At 37.3% G+C, this 16934-nt stretch overlaps 1 pseudogene; it reads right to left on the bottom strand.

The window, feature by feature from the left end:
* The window catches only part of LOC102475578 (cytosolic purine 5'-nucleotidase-like), a 56560-nt pseudogene that overhangs the window by 15863 nt on the left and 23763 nt on the right, over positions 1 to 16934 (bottom strand).

Here is a 16934-nt window from a genome sequence, read left to right as displayed (position 1 = left end):
TAACCATCATCTTCTCACTGTCCATAGGTAGAGAAAATCCTTCTATACAGTATATTTCTCAATTGGTTTAAGACAGCTAAAGATTCTTTCTGTTGCTTATAGTTTTAAGTTCTTAATCCTTGTTTTTGGCTTCAGCTTGCTGGTCCAGAGGCCACACGACCGCCCCAGAGAGGGGGGGGCAGGGGCACCTGCCGCCGCCTTGGCGCGGGGCCTGGGGGGGACGCGCTGAGCCCGGGAGGGCCTCGCGCAGGTCCCGCCGCTGGTCGCAGCCTTGGCGCGGGGCCCAGGGGGGCACCTATTTTTAATCTTTATCAGTCTGACAGGGGTTAGGTGGAATCTCACTGTGGTTTTGATCTGCATCTCTCTTACCATGAGGGATGTTGAGCATTTTTGCACATGCTTTTTGGCTGTTTATGTCTTCCTTAGAGAGTTGTTTATTCAGCTCATCTTCCCATGTTTTAATTGGGTTAATCATTTTCTTCCCAATAAGCTGCTTGAGTTCCCTGTGTATTCTAGTTTTCAGTCCCTTATCTGAGGCAGAGTTAACAAAAATTCTCTCCCATTCTGATAGTTGTTGATTCACACTAATTATGGTATCTTTCACTGTGCAGAAACTCCATAATCTGATGTAATCCTACCTGTCTATTTGGAGGATTGTTGCCTGTGCTTTGGGGGACTTGCTTGAGAAGTCTTTACCTACCACAGTGTCTCCCAGAATTTCCCCAGTGTTTTCCACCAGTAGCTTTATACTTTGCAGTCTTACATTTAGCTCTTTGATCCACTTTGAGTTGATTTTTGTTAATGGAGAGAGATTGGGGTTCAGATTCATCTTCATGCAGGTGGATATCCAATTTTTCCAGCACCACTTGCTAAAGAGGTTTACCATTTTCCAGTGGATTTACTGGTATCTTTTGTCAAAGATGAGTTGGCTGTATGTTTTGGGGTTTATTTCTAGAGTCTCTACTCTGTTCCATTGATCTTCATATCTGTTTTTGTGCCAACACCATGCTGTTTTGATTATCACAGCTTTATAATATATTTTGAAGTCAGGAAGTGAGATGCCACCTATTCCAGTATTCTTTTGCAGTATGGCTTTAGCAAAATGGAGTCTTTTATGGATCCAGAAAAATCTGATTGTCTTTTCTAGATCTGTGAAGAATGTCACTTGTTATTTTATAGGGATTGCATTAAACATGTAGATTAATTTGAGTAGGATTTCCATTTTGATTATATTGATTCTGCCAATCCAGGAACGTGGGGTGTCCTTCCACTTTTTAGGGTCCTTTTCAATTTTCTTTTTAAGGTTTTCATAGTTTTCCTTGTAGAGGTCTTTGACTTCCTTGGTTAGATTTATTCCTAAGTATCTTTCACTTCTTGTGACTATGGTAAATGGGATTACTTTCTTCAGTTCTGTATCTGTCTGCTTGTTGTTTGTATATAGAAATGCTATAGATTTTTATAAGTTAGTTTTGTATCCTGCCACTTTACTGTATGCATTTATTACTTCAAGATGGTTTTTCATGGATAACATTGGGTATTCTATTTATACAATCATGTCATCTGCAAGCAGAGATAACTTCAGCTCTTCTTTCCCTGCTGGAATGCCTTTTATTTCCTTCTCTTGTCTTATCACATTGGCTAGAAATTCCATTACTATATTGAATAGGAGGGGAGAATGTGGGCAGACTTGTCTTGTACCAGATTTTAGTGGAAAAGCTTTCAGCTTTTCCCCATTCAATATAATGTTTGCTGTAGATTTTTCATAAATGGCTTTTATTATGCTGAGAAATGATCCGTCTATGCCAGTTTTATGAGAGTCTTGATCATAAAGCCATGTTGTATTTTGTTGAATGCTTTTTCAGCATCGATTGAAATGATCATATGGTTTTATCTTTAATTCTGTTAATATGGTGTATTACATTTATGGCTTTGCATATGTTGAACCACACTTGCATCCTTGAAATAAAGCCTACCTGGTGATGGTGAAAAATCTTTTTTATATGCTGTTGAATACAGTTAGCAAGTATCTTGTTGAGAATTTTTGCATCGATATTCATCAGAGATATAGGTCTGTAGTTTTCCTTTTTTGTCATATCCTTATCCACTTTGGGAATGAGAGTAATGGAGGCTTCATAGAATGAATTTGAAAGGGTTCCTTCATTTTGGATCTCTAGAAACAGTGAGTAGGATGAGGGTTACCTTTCCTTTAAGTCTTGTAAAATTCAGCAGTGAAGTCATTGGGGCCTGGCCTTTTCTTTGTTGGGAGGTTATTTATTACTGATTCCATCTCATTCCTTGTTCTTTTTTTTTTTTTTTTAGAGGTTTTCGCTATAGGGCACGTGCACTCACCAGACAGAGAGAGAGAGACAGAGAGATAGAAAGCGAGAAATCACCCTCCAGGGGGGATGGTCACGCCGCAATCCCTTCTCCTCTATTCTCTTCTTGGGTCTTGGGCACACACGCACAAGTGCCCGGCGTGAGTTTAAGCCACCAGTTCCAGGACGCAAACCACGGTCGACTACATGGGAGTCCAGTGACATAGCCATTACACTAACTGCTGGTCCCTCATTCCTTGTTATAGGTCTATTCAGGTTTTTTATGTCTTCCTGAGCCAATCTTGGTAGATTATGTGTCCAGGAATTTGTCCATCTCATCCAGTTTTTCTTCTTTGTGGGCATATAGTTGCTCATAGTATCCTCTAATGATGTTTTGTATTTCTGTTATGTCTGTCGTAATGTTACCTGATTCATTGTAGACTTGACTTATCTGGTTCCTTTCTTTCTTCTTCTTAATTAGTATGGCTAATGCTGTGTCAATCTTGTTTATCTTTCAAAGAACCAGCCTTTACTTTCATTTATTTACTGTATAGTTTACTTATTTTCCAGTTCATTTATTTCTGCTCTAATCTTTATTATTTCTTTTCTTCTGGCAATTTTTGAAATTTTTTCTGGTTCTTTTTTCCAATTCTCTTAGGCATGATATTAGGTTGTCCTTTGCCACACCTTTCCATCTTTTTCTTGTGCTCACTAATTGCTATGGACTTCCCTCTTATGACTGCTTTTGCAGTATCCCATAGATTATGGAATCTTGTGTACTCATTATCATTAGTTTCCATGAGCCTTTTTATTTCCATCTTAATCTCTGCAGTAGTCATGGACTCTTTCAGAAGTAGGTTATTTAGTTTCTATGTATTTATTTATATATTGAGGGCTTTTCCTGAGATTAATATCAAGTTTAAGTCTATCATGGTCCAAGAGAATGCTAGCTATAATTTCTATGCCTTTGAATCTGTAAAGGCTGGTTTTGTGCCCTACCATGTAATCAATGTTTGAGAAGGTACCATATGGGGCTGAGAAAAATGTATATTTTGTGTTTTTTGGGTGGAAAGTTCTATAGATATCTATCAAGTCCATCTATTTTATGGTATCATTTAGGTCCTGAGTCTCTTTGTTTATTTTTTGTCTCATTGACCTGTCTAAAGGAGATAATGAGATGGTGAGATCTCCAACAATTATAGTGTTACCATCTATCTCTCCTTTTAGATCTAGAATTCTTTTCTTTATATATTTGGGTGCTCCTAAATTCGGTACATAGATATTTGTAACCATTATGTATTCTTGGTGAATTAGCCCTTTTACTACTGTATAATGCCCTTCTTTGTCTTTTCTTACACATTTTGTCTTAAAGCCTATTTTGTCTGAAATCAGTATATTGACTCCCACTCTTTTTTTGTTTCCATTTGCATGGAATACCTTTTTTCAGCCCTTCACTTTTAGTCTATATATGTCTTTATCCATGAGATGGGTTTCTTGTAGGCAGCAGATGGAGGGTTTTTGATTTTTAATCCATTTAGCCAGTCTATGTCCCTTGATCAGATAATTTAATACATTTACATACAATGTTATTATTGATATTTCCAGCTTTGTCCCTACCATTTAGTTGGCCATATTCCTGGTTGTTTTTTGTTCTCTTATTGCTGTCTGTCTCTCTTTAGTTTTCTTGGTGTAGTACTCCTTTCAGAATTTCTTGAAGAGCTGGTCTGTCGTTGGCAAATTCGATCAGGTTTTGTTTACCTGAGAATGTTTTTATTTTCTTTATTCATATGAGGGATAATCTTGCCGGGTATAGTATTCTTGGTTGAAATTGTTTTTCATTTAACACTTTGAATATATTTCCCCATTCTTTCCTTTATTGCATTGTTTCTGATGAGAGGTCTGGTGTTAGTCTGATGGGATAGCCTTCATAAACGATTTTACATTTCTCTCTTGCCAATCTTAGTATCTTGTTTTTGTCTGTTGTCTTGGTCAATCTAGCTATAAATGTGGCATGAAAGGATCTTCTTGGATTAATTTTATTTGGTGTTCTTTGTATTTCTTGGCTCTTTATGTTTGAGTACTTCTCTAGACTTGGAAAATGTTCTTTTAGGATTTTGTGAAATATATTATCAATACCCTTATTGGTTTCCTCACCTTCTAGGATACCAATTATTTGGGTATTTGAAAATTTAATGGTATCTAGTATTTCTCATGCATTATCCTCAGTTTTCTTGGCTGTTTTCTCAGCATTTCTGGTCATTTTTTTCTAGGTGATTGTTTTTTTCTTCTACTTCGAAAATTTGATCTTCTACATGGTGTAGCTTGCTTTTGATACTTTCAAGGGATGTTTTAATTTCCTGCATTATAGACATCATGTCTAACAGTTCCATTTGGTTCTTTTTTATGGTGTCCAATTTTTCTTTCATATTGTGGAAGGACTTCCTCATCTCTTGGAACTCAATGTCTCTTTCCTCTTGCATCTCATAGAATTTTGTTACCATAAATATTCTAAATTCTTTTTCTGACATTTCGATAATATGCTCTAAATTTTCCCTACTTGGAGACAGCTTACATTGTTCCCTTGGTGGAGAAGTACTAATTGATTCTCTCATCCTTGGGGCTCTTCTTCAATTTTTAGTCATTTGGTAATGTATTCACTTCTGGTCAATTTGTTGGCAAGGGATTCTGTGACTGTGACCTCGTGTTGTTTCCCCCACTGTGAAGTAATTTGGTGTTATTTTCTCCCTTCTACTAGCTCTTAAAATGCAGGAATCACTGGAGTTTTACAATCGGATTTGTAAAGGGAAATCTAACTATTTTTGCAACCACTACAGTGATGTGCAAAGAATTCTCTAAAACTCTCAATGCTCAGATGATTAGGTGCCATGCACCAAATCGTCTCTAGGCAGAAGGCAAGGGCTGAGAAATAAAATAGAAAAGTAAGGAAAAGAAAAGAAAGTAGGAAATAACAATAGGGAGAGAGAGCAAAGAAAAAACTAATGGCACAAAGAGGTGTGGTATTATCTGGTTGAAGATATTTCGTAGTTTTATTAACAGTGCTAGAGAGAAATGCTCACCTGTTGAAATATCCATTTTGTAAGCCAAATAATAATGTGATTGAATGTATAGAAGAAAATGAAATAAAAAAAAGAAAAAAATGTGAAAAAACAAAATAAAAGGATGGGAAAAAAAGCAAAATATACAGGAAACAAGAAATGGGAAATTATTTGTTGATGATAACATGTATGTTGATATGCTTGATTGAGCCAATATACAGTGTATTCTGGATGGAAAAATCTCTTTTTGTATGCTATAATGATGTATAGCTAATGAATGTAAATAAATAAATTTAAATTACAAAAAAGAATGAATTTACTAGAATAAAAAAAGGGAAAAGGAAAAAAATCACTTTGCAAAAAATAAAATTGGGATGAAAATAGAAAACCATGAGGAACGCTTGGCCAAAAACAGGCAAAGGTGGAGATGCCTAGCAGTTTTCTGCCCTAGGTAAGAAAACAGACAGAGATTAACAAGAGAAAGGGCCAAGGAGGGCAGAGAGCTGCTTTTCAAAAAGAGAAAAATAGCAAGGGCAGAGGAGAACAAGAAGGAGAAAAGCAGCTATCCTACCTGGCTGGTGCTGGGTCTAGGATGGAGGACCCTAACTGGGGGAGACTTGTGAAGATGAACCCCGAGGCCAAAAACAGGCAAAGGTCAAGATGCCTAGCAGCTTTCTCGCCCAGGCATGTTTTCACTGCGTCTGTACAGGATTCACTCTTGGCGTTACATTTTGTGGGTTTGGACAAATCTATAAAGAAATATATTAATCATTATAGTATCATATACATATCTCTTGATGTTGTCCCATAAATCTGTAAGCTTTCTTCATTCCTTTTCATCTCTTTTTCATTTTACTCCTCTGATTTAATCATTTCAAATGTTCTGTCTCCAAGCTCAAATTTTTTTCTTCTCTTTATTCAAGTCTGCTGTTAAACTTTCCATTAAATATTTAGTTTAGCTCTTGCATTTTTATCTCTAGGATTTTATATTGATTGTTTACATTTTTGTCAAACTTCTTGTGTTGTTTATGAATATTTTTCCCAAATTTATTTTTATCCATATTTTCTTATAATTTTCTGAACTTCTTTTAGAGAATTTTTCTGAATTCTTTGTGAATTGTTTCATAGATCTCCCTGCTTTCTGGGTCCATTACTAAACTTTATTATTTTCTTTTGGTGGTGACATATTTCATAACCCTGTGCCCACACATTGATGACTGCACATTTTAAGAGACAATTTTCTGCACTTTGTAGGTATTCTTTGGTGGTTATAGACCTTTACTACTTAGTCCAGCTTGAGATTCTTGGTGAATGAATTAGTCATAACCTAAGACAGGCAGACCTTGGTGTAGAGGTCTCTAACTGGACATCCTGTGTTTTGAGTTCAAATGGTACTGTTGGATAGGGTCTGTGGTCGTGTGAGATGTCAAATAGATTTTTCTTGTGTAATACCTTCGTTGACTGGAATGAAGAGCAACACCAAGATCTGTGCACTGGTCACTGTCCTGTTACTCATCTCCAGCTGATCCTCCCAACTCCTATGGGGACTCTCAGTGTTTCTAACAGGACAAAACGGGAATGCTTTCCCAAAAGTGTCCCAGAATACTGGGAAAGCCTGTCTGCCTCCAGGTCACCTGTCCCACTGAAGAAACCATGGATCCAGGGTAATTCTGTGTCTGTGGCACCATGCAACTTCAGAAAGGTCCTTTTACTGTCTAGTCATGGCTTTTTATCAATTCTGAGGTACAAGGAGGCTAAGCCTCATTTCCAAGTGCTGGGATATTCATGGAGTGGTTAGCTGAATTTCTGTGAGAGAAAGTGAAGTCAGAGTACTTTTGTTTTTTCATCTTTATGATGTCACACCCCAGGAAAACATCTAGTTTCTCATCATTAAGTATAATTTTTAAGGGTTTTTTTTGTAGGTACTCTACCAATTTGAAGAAATTTTCCTTCATTTGTAGTTTTCTGAGTTTTTTTTTTTTTCATAAATGTGCACTATTTTGTCAAATACTTTATTCTGTATCTGTTGATAAGATTATGTGATTTTTCTTTTTAAGCTTATTGATGTGATGTATAATCCAGTGTTGGATTAAATTGATTTACATTGATTGATTTTCTATGAAAGAGAGAGAGACAGAGAAAGGAAGAGTAAGGAGAGTGAGAGTTCTATGGAATCTGGCCATAGAGATCCTGTGCCCCAGCTTCCCAGTTAGCTAGAATTACATGCATGTGCTGCCACACCCAACCTGTTTACATTGGTCCTGGACCTTGACTAGGATCTTACATGTGGTCTCATTAGTGTGTAGTGGCACCCTACCGTTCGTGCCTCATGGTTGTACCCCATTAGTTGATTTTAAAATGTCGAACCAGCCTTACACATATAGGATAAATTCTACTTGGTCATAATAGAATTATATGTATAATTTTTTTATATATAGTTGGATATAATTTGCTAGTACTTTGCTGGAGATTTTGACATTGATGTTTATGAGAAATATTGATCTATGGCTATTTTTTTTTTCTTGTAATGGTTTTGTCTGGGATTAGTATTAAGGTGATGCTAACTTTGTAGAATGTATTATGGAATACTTTCTGCTTTAGTGAAAGAAAATTGGTATAGGGAACCAGCAGTTAGCGTAAATGGCTATGTCGCTGAACTCCCACATAGTTGACCATGGTTCGCGTCCCGGACCTGGTGGCTTAAAACTCACGCCGGGTGCGTGTGCGTGCATGCCCAAGATCCCGAGAGGAAAATGGAGGAGAAGGGATTGTGGCATGACCATCCCCCCTGGGGGATGATTTCTCGCTTTCTGTCTCTATGTCTCTCTCTGTCTGTCTGGCGAGCGCACGTGCCCTGTAGCAAAAACCTCTCTTAAAAAAAAAAAATTGGTATAACTTCCTCCTTACATGTTTGCTACAGTTTTTCAGTGAACCCATCTTGGTCTGTTCCTTTTTGTTTGGGAGGTTATTATTGATTGAATTTTTAAAATAAGAGGGGGTCTTATTAAAATTGTCTGCTTCCTCTAAAGTGAACTTTGGCAAATCATGTCTTCTAAGAAATTAGTCAATTTCTGGGAACCAGCAGTTAGCGTAGTGACTATGTCACTGGACTCCCACGTAGTCGTCCGTGGTTCGTGTCCCGGACCCGGTGGCTTAGAATTCATGCCGGGTATGTGTGCGTGTGTGCCCAAGATCCCGAGAGGAGAATGGAGGAGAAGGGATTGCGGCGTGACCATCCCTCCTGGGGGGGTGATTTCTCACTTTCTGTCTCTATTCTCTGTCTGGCAAGCGCACGCGCCCTATAGCAAAAACCTCTCCAAAAAAAAAAAAAAGAAATTAGTCAATTTCTGTAGGTTACCAAATTTATGGGTGCAAAGTTGTTCACAATATTCTTTTAGTATCATTTCAACGTCCATAGGATCTGTAGTGTTCTTTCTTCCCTTTCTGATATTATTAAGTTGTGTCTTCTCTCTCTATTTTTCCTAGTTAGCCTGACTAGAGGCTTATACTTAACAACAAAGCATCAGACTTTAACAAACACATTAATAGTATTATATATTTCTGGAGAATTGATTCTCTTATCATTATGTCATACCCTTTATTCCCAATAACTTTCCTTGTTTTGAATTCTGTTCTATTTGAAACTAATATAGCTGCTTATGTCTTCTTTTTCAGGTTATCTCTATCTTCATCTATTCACATCTATTTAAAGTGAGTTTTTTGTAGACAATTAATAGCCAGACATTTATTTTTTAGTCCTCTTCGATAATTTTTATCTTTTAATTGATACATTGATGTTCAGCATGATTATCAATACAGATGAGTTGATATATATCGTATAGAATTTGCTCTTTTAATCTGCTGACATAAATTGAAGATTTTTCCACCACAATGAGTACATGTATACCTGCCTAGGACTGTTTTAACAACTACTAGCTATTCTCTTATATGAATGTACCTCAATTTGTCTAATCAGTTCTTTGATGATAGTTGGTAAGGTTGCTTGATCTTTTGCCACTGTGACTATCTTTTTAGTTCTGCTTCCCCTTCTGAATTGTTAAGCACCTTCCGAGGTCATAGATTATGGCTTACTCACTGATATCTTTTCAGAAACCTGCACAATATTCCGACTTTAGTATTATTACTCATGAAGGAAATCAATGAAATAAGAAAATAATATAGGGGATATGTGGCCCAGTAACTCTGGATGACTACAAATGAGTCTCTGACCATAGGCAAGTTCCGCCACCTTTCTGGGCTTCAGTTTCCCACTGAAGTGAGTAGATAAATGAGATAGTACTTCCAGCTCTGTAATCCTATGATTCCTAGCATTAGGTTGACCAGGACTTAATCTCTCTTTCAACTTCAGGAACTGAAAAAGAGGAGAGTCTTTCTACTGCTTTTGAGTAGAGGCTCATCTTACCTGGACCACCACTGTGAGCTCAGCCTGCCCAAAGCCTGGTCATTTTACTTTGGGAGTGGAGACTTGACAAACTGATCCTTTCACATCCCAATACCCATGTGAGGTGGCTTTGCACTGGGATAAAAATCTTTCTCTAAGGGCTATTTTCCTGGGCTCCATCAGTTGATACAGATCAGAATTCACATAGTTTTACTGATATTTGCATAAAATGTTTCCATAAAATAGGGCATTATGCCTTTTCTGCACACACACACAAAATGCATTAACAAAGGCTTTCATAATGATGGGAAAATGGATGTTAACATTTCTGCCTGACTAATAATCTCTGATGTTACCTTTGGGAAATCCCAGCTTTTGGAATGGTCTATTTGTCAGGTTCTGGCATTTTTACTCCCTTAGTGGATTATCTGGCAAATACAGAGTTGGCAGTAGGATGGAGGTTCGGGTGTTGGAAGCAATGTGAAAATGTTATGTGTTCTCTGTAGTTTTTATTTTTTTCTGTTTTTTTTGAGGTGAAGTTTTCATTTCAAACAAAGAGGGAATCAAGAAGAAATAAAGAATCAATGGGCTTTTTTGTTTGTTGGTTGATTTTGTCATTCTTTAACTATTCTTTTTCTTTACTGTCAAACTTTGAATGACCCTCAGGAGTGGAGCTGAGGTTGAGTATTTTCTGACTTTTTCTGTGGCATCTGGTTTCTTTGTTGTACAGAAACCTTATAGTGACATTATTAGAGAATTTGCCAAAAGATATTTTGCCAAGAAGCATTCGCAGTCTGTGTCATATGGTTAGGAAGGATACTGAGTGGTCAGAATCTCAGGCTTCCTATAAGAACACAGGAGACTACCTATGTTAGTGATCTGCTTTCATTTCATTCTTGTATTAGAAGACTGTATATCCTTGGTTAAGGTTTTTGTGTGCTTATATTTAGTATCTATGCACAAACTAGTTTTCTTTCCACTTGCTCCTTAATTCTCATTGTTATGAGATAATCAAGTTTAATCCTGAACTTTTGAATCTATTGTTTAAATTGATGGTTTTTAGCCATAGAGTTAACTCATAGCCTATTCTTGGTTCTTAGAGTGATGTAGTCAGCCAGTTTGAGTCCCTGACTCAGCAGAATAAATTCACGCAGGGTGCATTTATGATTTGCGAAGTTTAACCGCTCAGGTTCCACAGGAGATATTTTTTAAAAGATTCTAAATACTGGGACCAGCAGTTAGCATAATGGCTATGTCACTGGACTCCCATGTAGTTGACTGCGGTTCGAGTCCCAAACCCAGTGGCTTAAAACTCATGCCGGGTGTGTGTGCGTGCATGCCCAGGATCCCAAGAGGAGAATGGAGGAGGAGGAATTGTGATGTGGCCATCCCTCCTGGGGGGGTGGTGTTTTCTCACTTTCTGTCTCTCTGTCTCTCTCTGTCTGTCTGGCGAGCACTCGTGCCCTATAGCAAAAACCTCTCCCCCCAAAAAAAGATTCCAAATACTCACATTACAGGGTAAAGTATGATGGATGTGATCATATAAAAATTAAACATTCTGTTCAGTGAAGGCACCTTAATCAATATTAACGAAAACCAATATTCTAGGGACCAGCATATAGTGTAATGGTTACATCACTGTCTTCACTGTATAGATGAAGGTTTGCGACTACCCTACCAGTATTTACCTACGTCAGCATCAACACAGGTATCTGAGATCTAGTGGATGGTTTCTTCTCTCACTGGATTCACAACATAAGAGAAAGGAAAAAGTTAACATTATGAGATCTGAAGTCTGTTTTCAATTAAATACCAAGAGATAGTAATGTAAGCTGAGTGAAATATCTAAGATTATCTGAGTCCAGAGAAATCCAAACTTTATGATTATGCCAATAGAGTAGCCTTATATCATTTAACCTCAAAAATATGAATGTAACCTGGTAGGCAGCTCAAAGTTCTGATTTAAGTAACTCCATTGACAACGCTCTCTGACCTTGGACCTTATCTCACACATGAAGAGTTTTCACTCCAGTAAGAAAAAACAACTAGAATGAACTTCATCAGAGGAATATGGCATCTAATTCATTAATAAAAGAAAAATCTTGAGGTAGCCTTACATATTCTTTGTGATAGCAATTACTGCAGCCTCCCTTCTGATGTACCCTGAAACAATATTTGGGGACAAGACTTTGCACAAAAAATACAATCTGAATTTCTCCTGTGAAAGGTGTAAATTACAGGAGGCTTTAAATTGACAGTAGCTGACAAGATTTCAACCACCACACTAGAAAATCAATGGCAATGTTAGTATCTTGTCTTTGTGGTTTTGATCAATCTGGCAATAATGTGTTTTGGAGAAGATCTTCTTGGTTTGATTCTATTTGGGGTCCTTTTTATTTCTTGGATCTGGATCTTTGAATGCCTCTCTAGGTTTGGGAGGTTTTCTTCCAGGATTTCATGGAATAGATTATCAATGCCCTTATTAATCTTTTCACCTTCTGGGATAACGATTATCTGGATCATTTATTTGTATCTAACATTTCTCATATATTATTCTCATTTTGGGGGTCTTTTTCTCAGTGTTCATGGTAGATTTTTCTAGGCCAGCTATTTTATCTTCTACATCTGAGATTCAATCTTCTGTATGATCTAGTCTGCTTTTAATACTCTCTCAGGAGTAATTGATTTCCTGTATTACAGCCTTAATCTCTAACAGTTCCATTTGATTCTGTTTTATGATGTGTATTTTTCCTCTTTCACATTGTGTAAGAACTTCCTCACCTCCTGGAACTCATCAACTCTTTTCTTCTGCCTCTTCTGGAGTTCATTGTCTCTCTTCTCTTCTATCTCTGTTAATTTTGTCACTATGAATATTCTAAATTCTGTATCAGACAGTTCCATAAGTTCCATTGTATTGTCTGTGGATGAAGAGAAGTTATTCTTTTCCCTTGGAGGAGAGATATTTTCTTGGTTTCTCTTTTTTGTGTGTGTCCCTGTGATGATTTCTGGTCATCTGATGGGTTATACATTTCTTCCTAATTTCTTGAAGTTCACTCTGAGCGTTCAGCGATGTGCAGGAAGAGGTGATTTGCAATCTCTCTGCTATTCTGTTTTTTTGCCCTTTGTCCATCAGATTCAGTGGGAATTGAGGAACATTCTGACCCAGGGTTCGAATGTGTTTCAGTAGCCTCCATGACCTCGGTTCATCTCTGTACCACATTGCTTCCTTGTTTATAAATTAGCCTCTCTCTCTCTCTCCATAGGGAGCATGCATACACTGGAGAGGGACAGACAGGGAAAGTAAGAAGTAATACCTCCCGGGGGTATGGCCGCACTGCAATCCTTTCTTCATTCTCCTCTGGGCACTGACACACATGTGCCCAGTGTGATTCTCTTGTTGCTGGGTCCAGGACTTGAACAACAGTTATCATATGGAAATCCAGTGCTTTAACCATCATGCCACCTACTGGCACCTTCTGCCGTTAGCCTCTAAAATCTTGAGGAGAAGGACCATGATGTCTATATTTTGTGGCAAAGACTAGTTCTAGAACATAATGGACCCTCAAGAAATACTTGCTGATAATAAATCAAAGAATATTTTCTGGAGCATTTATGAAAACTCTGTTTTCAGGTCTCACACAAATATCATTGCTTGAGCTGCTCAATAATACATTGGCAGAACAATACATTGGCAGAACAATACATTGGCAGAATAATACATTGGCTCAGAGTGTGAACTCTCCTCTAATTTCCTGGGGGATGAGCCTTTTATTCTTCAGCCTGAGTATGGCTGTGTTCCCTTACCAATGTCTTGTTTTCTTCCTGTTGAATGGGGACAAATGTACTAGCCACTGATATTATGAGGTCATCATGAAAAATTGGTGGAAGGAGCTCTTAAAAATAAAATGTTTTAAACAACAGGCATTTAAACTATGTGAAATATGTGGAGTGACCTGTAGAAAAAAATTTTTTTTAAATTCCTTTTCAAATATCTAATAAACAAAAGGTCATCTATTTTAAAAGAAGGATTAAAAACTGGAAAACTATGGTGACTATTATGTTTTATATATTTTTAAAACTCTTTCTTACAGGACTTCCTTTGTTTTTAAAATATTATGGTTTTAGATGCTTGAGTTTGCTTGAATGAGCCAACTTCATAGAAAAGGGCTTTTCTCTTCTTAATGTACATCTCACCCTATCTCTGTACTAGCATTTCTTGTACACTTATAGAGGCTGAAATTACTTACTACTTTGATGATTAGTTGGATTTTTCTCTTAAAGTGCCTGCACCTTCTTGAAGAGAAAAAATTACTAATTTTGGAGTAGAGCTTAACACACCAGATTTGTGTTTGGAACTTGTGGCCCAGTCACTAAGTTGTGCTGCTTGCTTCCTGAACCTCACTTGCCCACCAGACTTGGCCTCTAGTACTAGCAGGCTTCTTATGCTGAGTGGAGTTCAACACCCCAGGTTAGCCTTTGGAACTTGCAGCTCAGCAGCCTGCATGCTGTGCTGTGTGACTCTTCACTAAATTATATCTCCTTAGATCATCCCCAGTTCTATAGGAAGGGAAAGGTTGGTAGAAAAATGAGCTACCTAAAATTACCTATATAAACCTTATCAGCACTGATCTGGATGACTCAGCCCTGTAACAGGAACTTATCTGGGATTTAAAAGTGACTTAAAGGTATCCCCTCCCCTGATACCACAGAATTTACTCTGAAAGTAGGAAGAAGTGAAGACCAAAAATGACCAAAAATCAGCACAGAGATAGATGAAACATGAGAAAACAAGGAAATAACTCACCTCCTAAGGAACACAATAGCGCTTCACCAACAAAGGACAGCACAGAAGAATTCACAGAAATGTCAGAAAAAAATTCTGAACATTCATTGTGGCAAAATTCAATTGAAATGCAAGAGAATATTAGTTCTGTGACATTAAAAAAATCATTCCAGGACATGAAAGAGGAATTGTGACTAAGGTTAAGTGGTATCTTGTGGTTTTGATTTACATTTTCCTTGTGATAAGAGATATTGAGCATGTTTTCACATGATTTTAGACCATTTGTATATCTTCCTTAGAGAGTTGTCTTTTGAACTCATTTACCTATCTTTTAATTGAATTTTTTTTTTCTTGCTGGTAAGCTACTTGAGTTCCCTCTGTATTCTTATTATCAGTCATTTATCTGAGGCACCATTTGTAGATACATTCTCCCATTCCGAGGGTTGTTTCCTCACTCTATTTATTGTTTCTTTTCCTATGTAGATGCTTCTTAGCCTAATGAAGTCCCATGTATTTATTTATGGGCTATTGCCTGTGCTTTGGGAGTCTTATTTAAGAAGCTTTTGCTTACTCTGACATCTTCAAGAGTTTCCCCTTTATTTTCCTCCAGCATATTTGTAGTTTGAGGTTTTATGTTCAGATCCTTGATCCAGTCTGAGTTTATTATTGTTAATGGTAAGAGATACGGGTTCAGTTTCATTTTCTGCAAGGGGATATCCAGTTTTTCCAGTACCATTTGCTGAAGAGATTTTCCACTGGATTGTCTTGTGCCTTTGTCAAAGACCAGTTGGCTGCATATTTTGGTGGTTATTTTTGATATCTCAATTTTGTTTCATTGTCTATCCTCCTATTTTTGTGCTAATATCATGCTGTTTTGATTACCACAGCTTTGTAATATATTTTGAGGTCAGAAAGTGAGATGCCTCCTACTTCATCATTTTTGCATAGTATTACTTTCACAATATGGGCCTTTTATAATTCCAGACAAATTTTATGAAAGTTTTTTCTAATTCTGTATGGAATATTTCCAGTAGTTTGATTTGAATTGAATTTTATTTATAGATTAATTTATTATATTAATCCTTTCAATCCAGAACATGGGATGTTTTTCCACTTTTTTTGCATAATTTTTAATTTCTTTTTTAGGTTTTTCATAGTTTTCCTTAGAGAGGTCCTTAACTTCTATGGCTAGGTTTATTTCTAGGTCTCTTATATATTTTTTTTAATTTTTTTATATACATTCAAACACATTATTTAGCTTACAATGTGAACATTTCAATATGTGAACATTTCTCCCCAGTCCAGTTGATCAAATATCTTCAACAGATAACACCACACCTCCCCATTCTGTCAATGCTCTGCCTCTGTATCCCTCCTCCAAATGTCCTTCCTTAGGTCCCACTCCTTCACACATACCACATCTGGCATTCACACCCATCTCTTGTGTTTGTACAACCTTTAGAAAATCAGTTTCAGTCACAGAGTGCAAACACTCGGTATATATTAAGTGGAGACATACATGTCTCTCCTTCGTATCTTGGCTTGCCTCACTCAGCAGTACATCTTCCATATTCTTCCACTTTCTGTGAAAAGCCAGGGTTTTGTTGGTTTTTATGGCTGAATAGTATTCCATAGAGTATAGGTGCCACGATTTTTTAATCCATTCATCCGTACAGGGGCATTTGAGTTGGTTCCATCTTAGCGATCATGAATAGAGCCGCAATAAACATCGATGTGCAAGCACTTTTCCAGTGAAGAGTTCTTCTGTCCTTTGGGTAGATTCCGAGGATTGGGAAAGCTGGATCATATGGCAGTTCTATTTGCAAATTTTTGAGGACTCTCCAAATTGTTCTCCACAGTGACTGGACCAATTTACATTCCCACCAGCAGTGTAAAAGGGTTCCCCTTTCACCCCCCCCCCCCCAACAGTTATCATTTTTTTTTTTTTTAATCTTAGACATTCTGACTGGGGTTAGGCGGTACCTCATTGTTGTTTTGATCTGCGTTTCCCTTAGGATGAGGGATGTTGAGCATTTTTTCATATGTCTTTTGGCTTTTCTTATGTCATCTTCAGAGAGGTTTTTTTTATTCAACTCCTCCCATCTTTTAATAGGGTTGATCATCTTTCTTCTAAACAGTGGCTTGAATTTCTTGTGTATTCTGGTTATCAGTCCCTTATCTGATGCGTTATTTACAAAATATTTTCCCATTCTGAGGGCTCACACTAATTCGATTCACACTAATTACTGTGTCTTTTGCCATGCAGAAACTTCTTAGTCTGATGTAAGTCCACTTTTCTATTTTTCAGATTATCGACTGTGCTTTGGGGGTCTTATTTAAGAAGTATTTCCCTACCCCAATGTCTCCCAGAGTTTCCC

This window comes from Tupaia chinensis, unplaced genomic scaffold (genome assembly GCF_000334495.1).
Source record: "Tupaia chinensis unplaced genomic scaffold, TupChi_1.0 Scaffold000619_1, whole genome shotgun sequence".
NCBI classification, from domain to species: Eukaryota; Metazoa; Chordata; class Mammalia; order Scandentia; family Tupaiidae; genus Tupaia; species Tupaia belangeri.
Note: the sequence above shows the minus strand (reverse complement) of the source record. Positions and strands in the feature narration are given on the sequence as shown.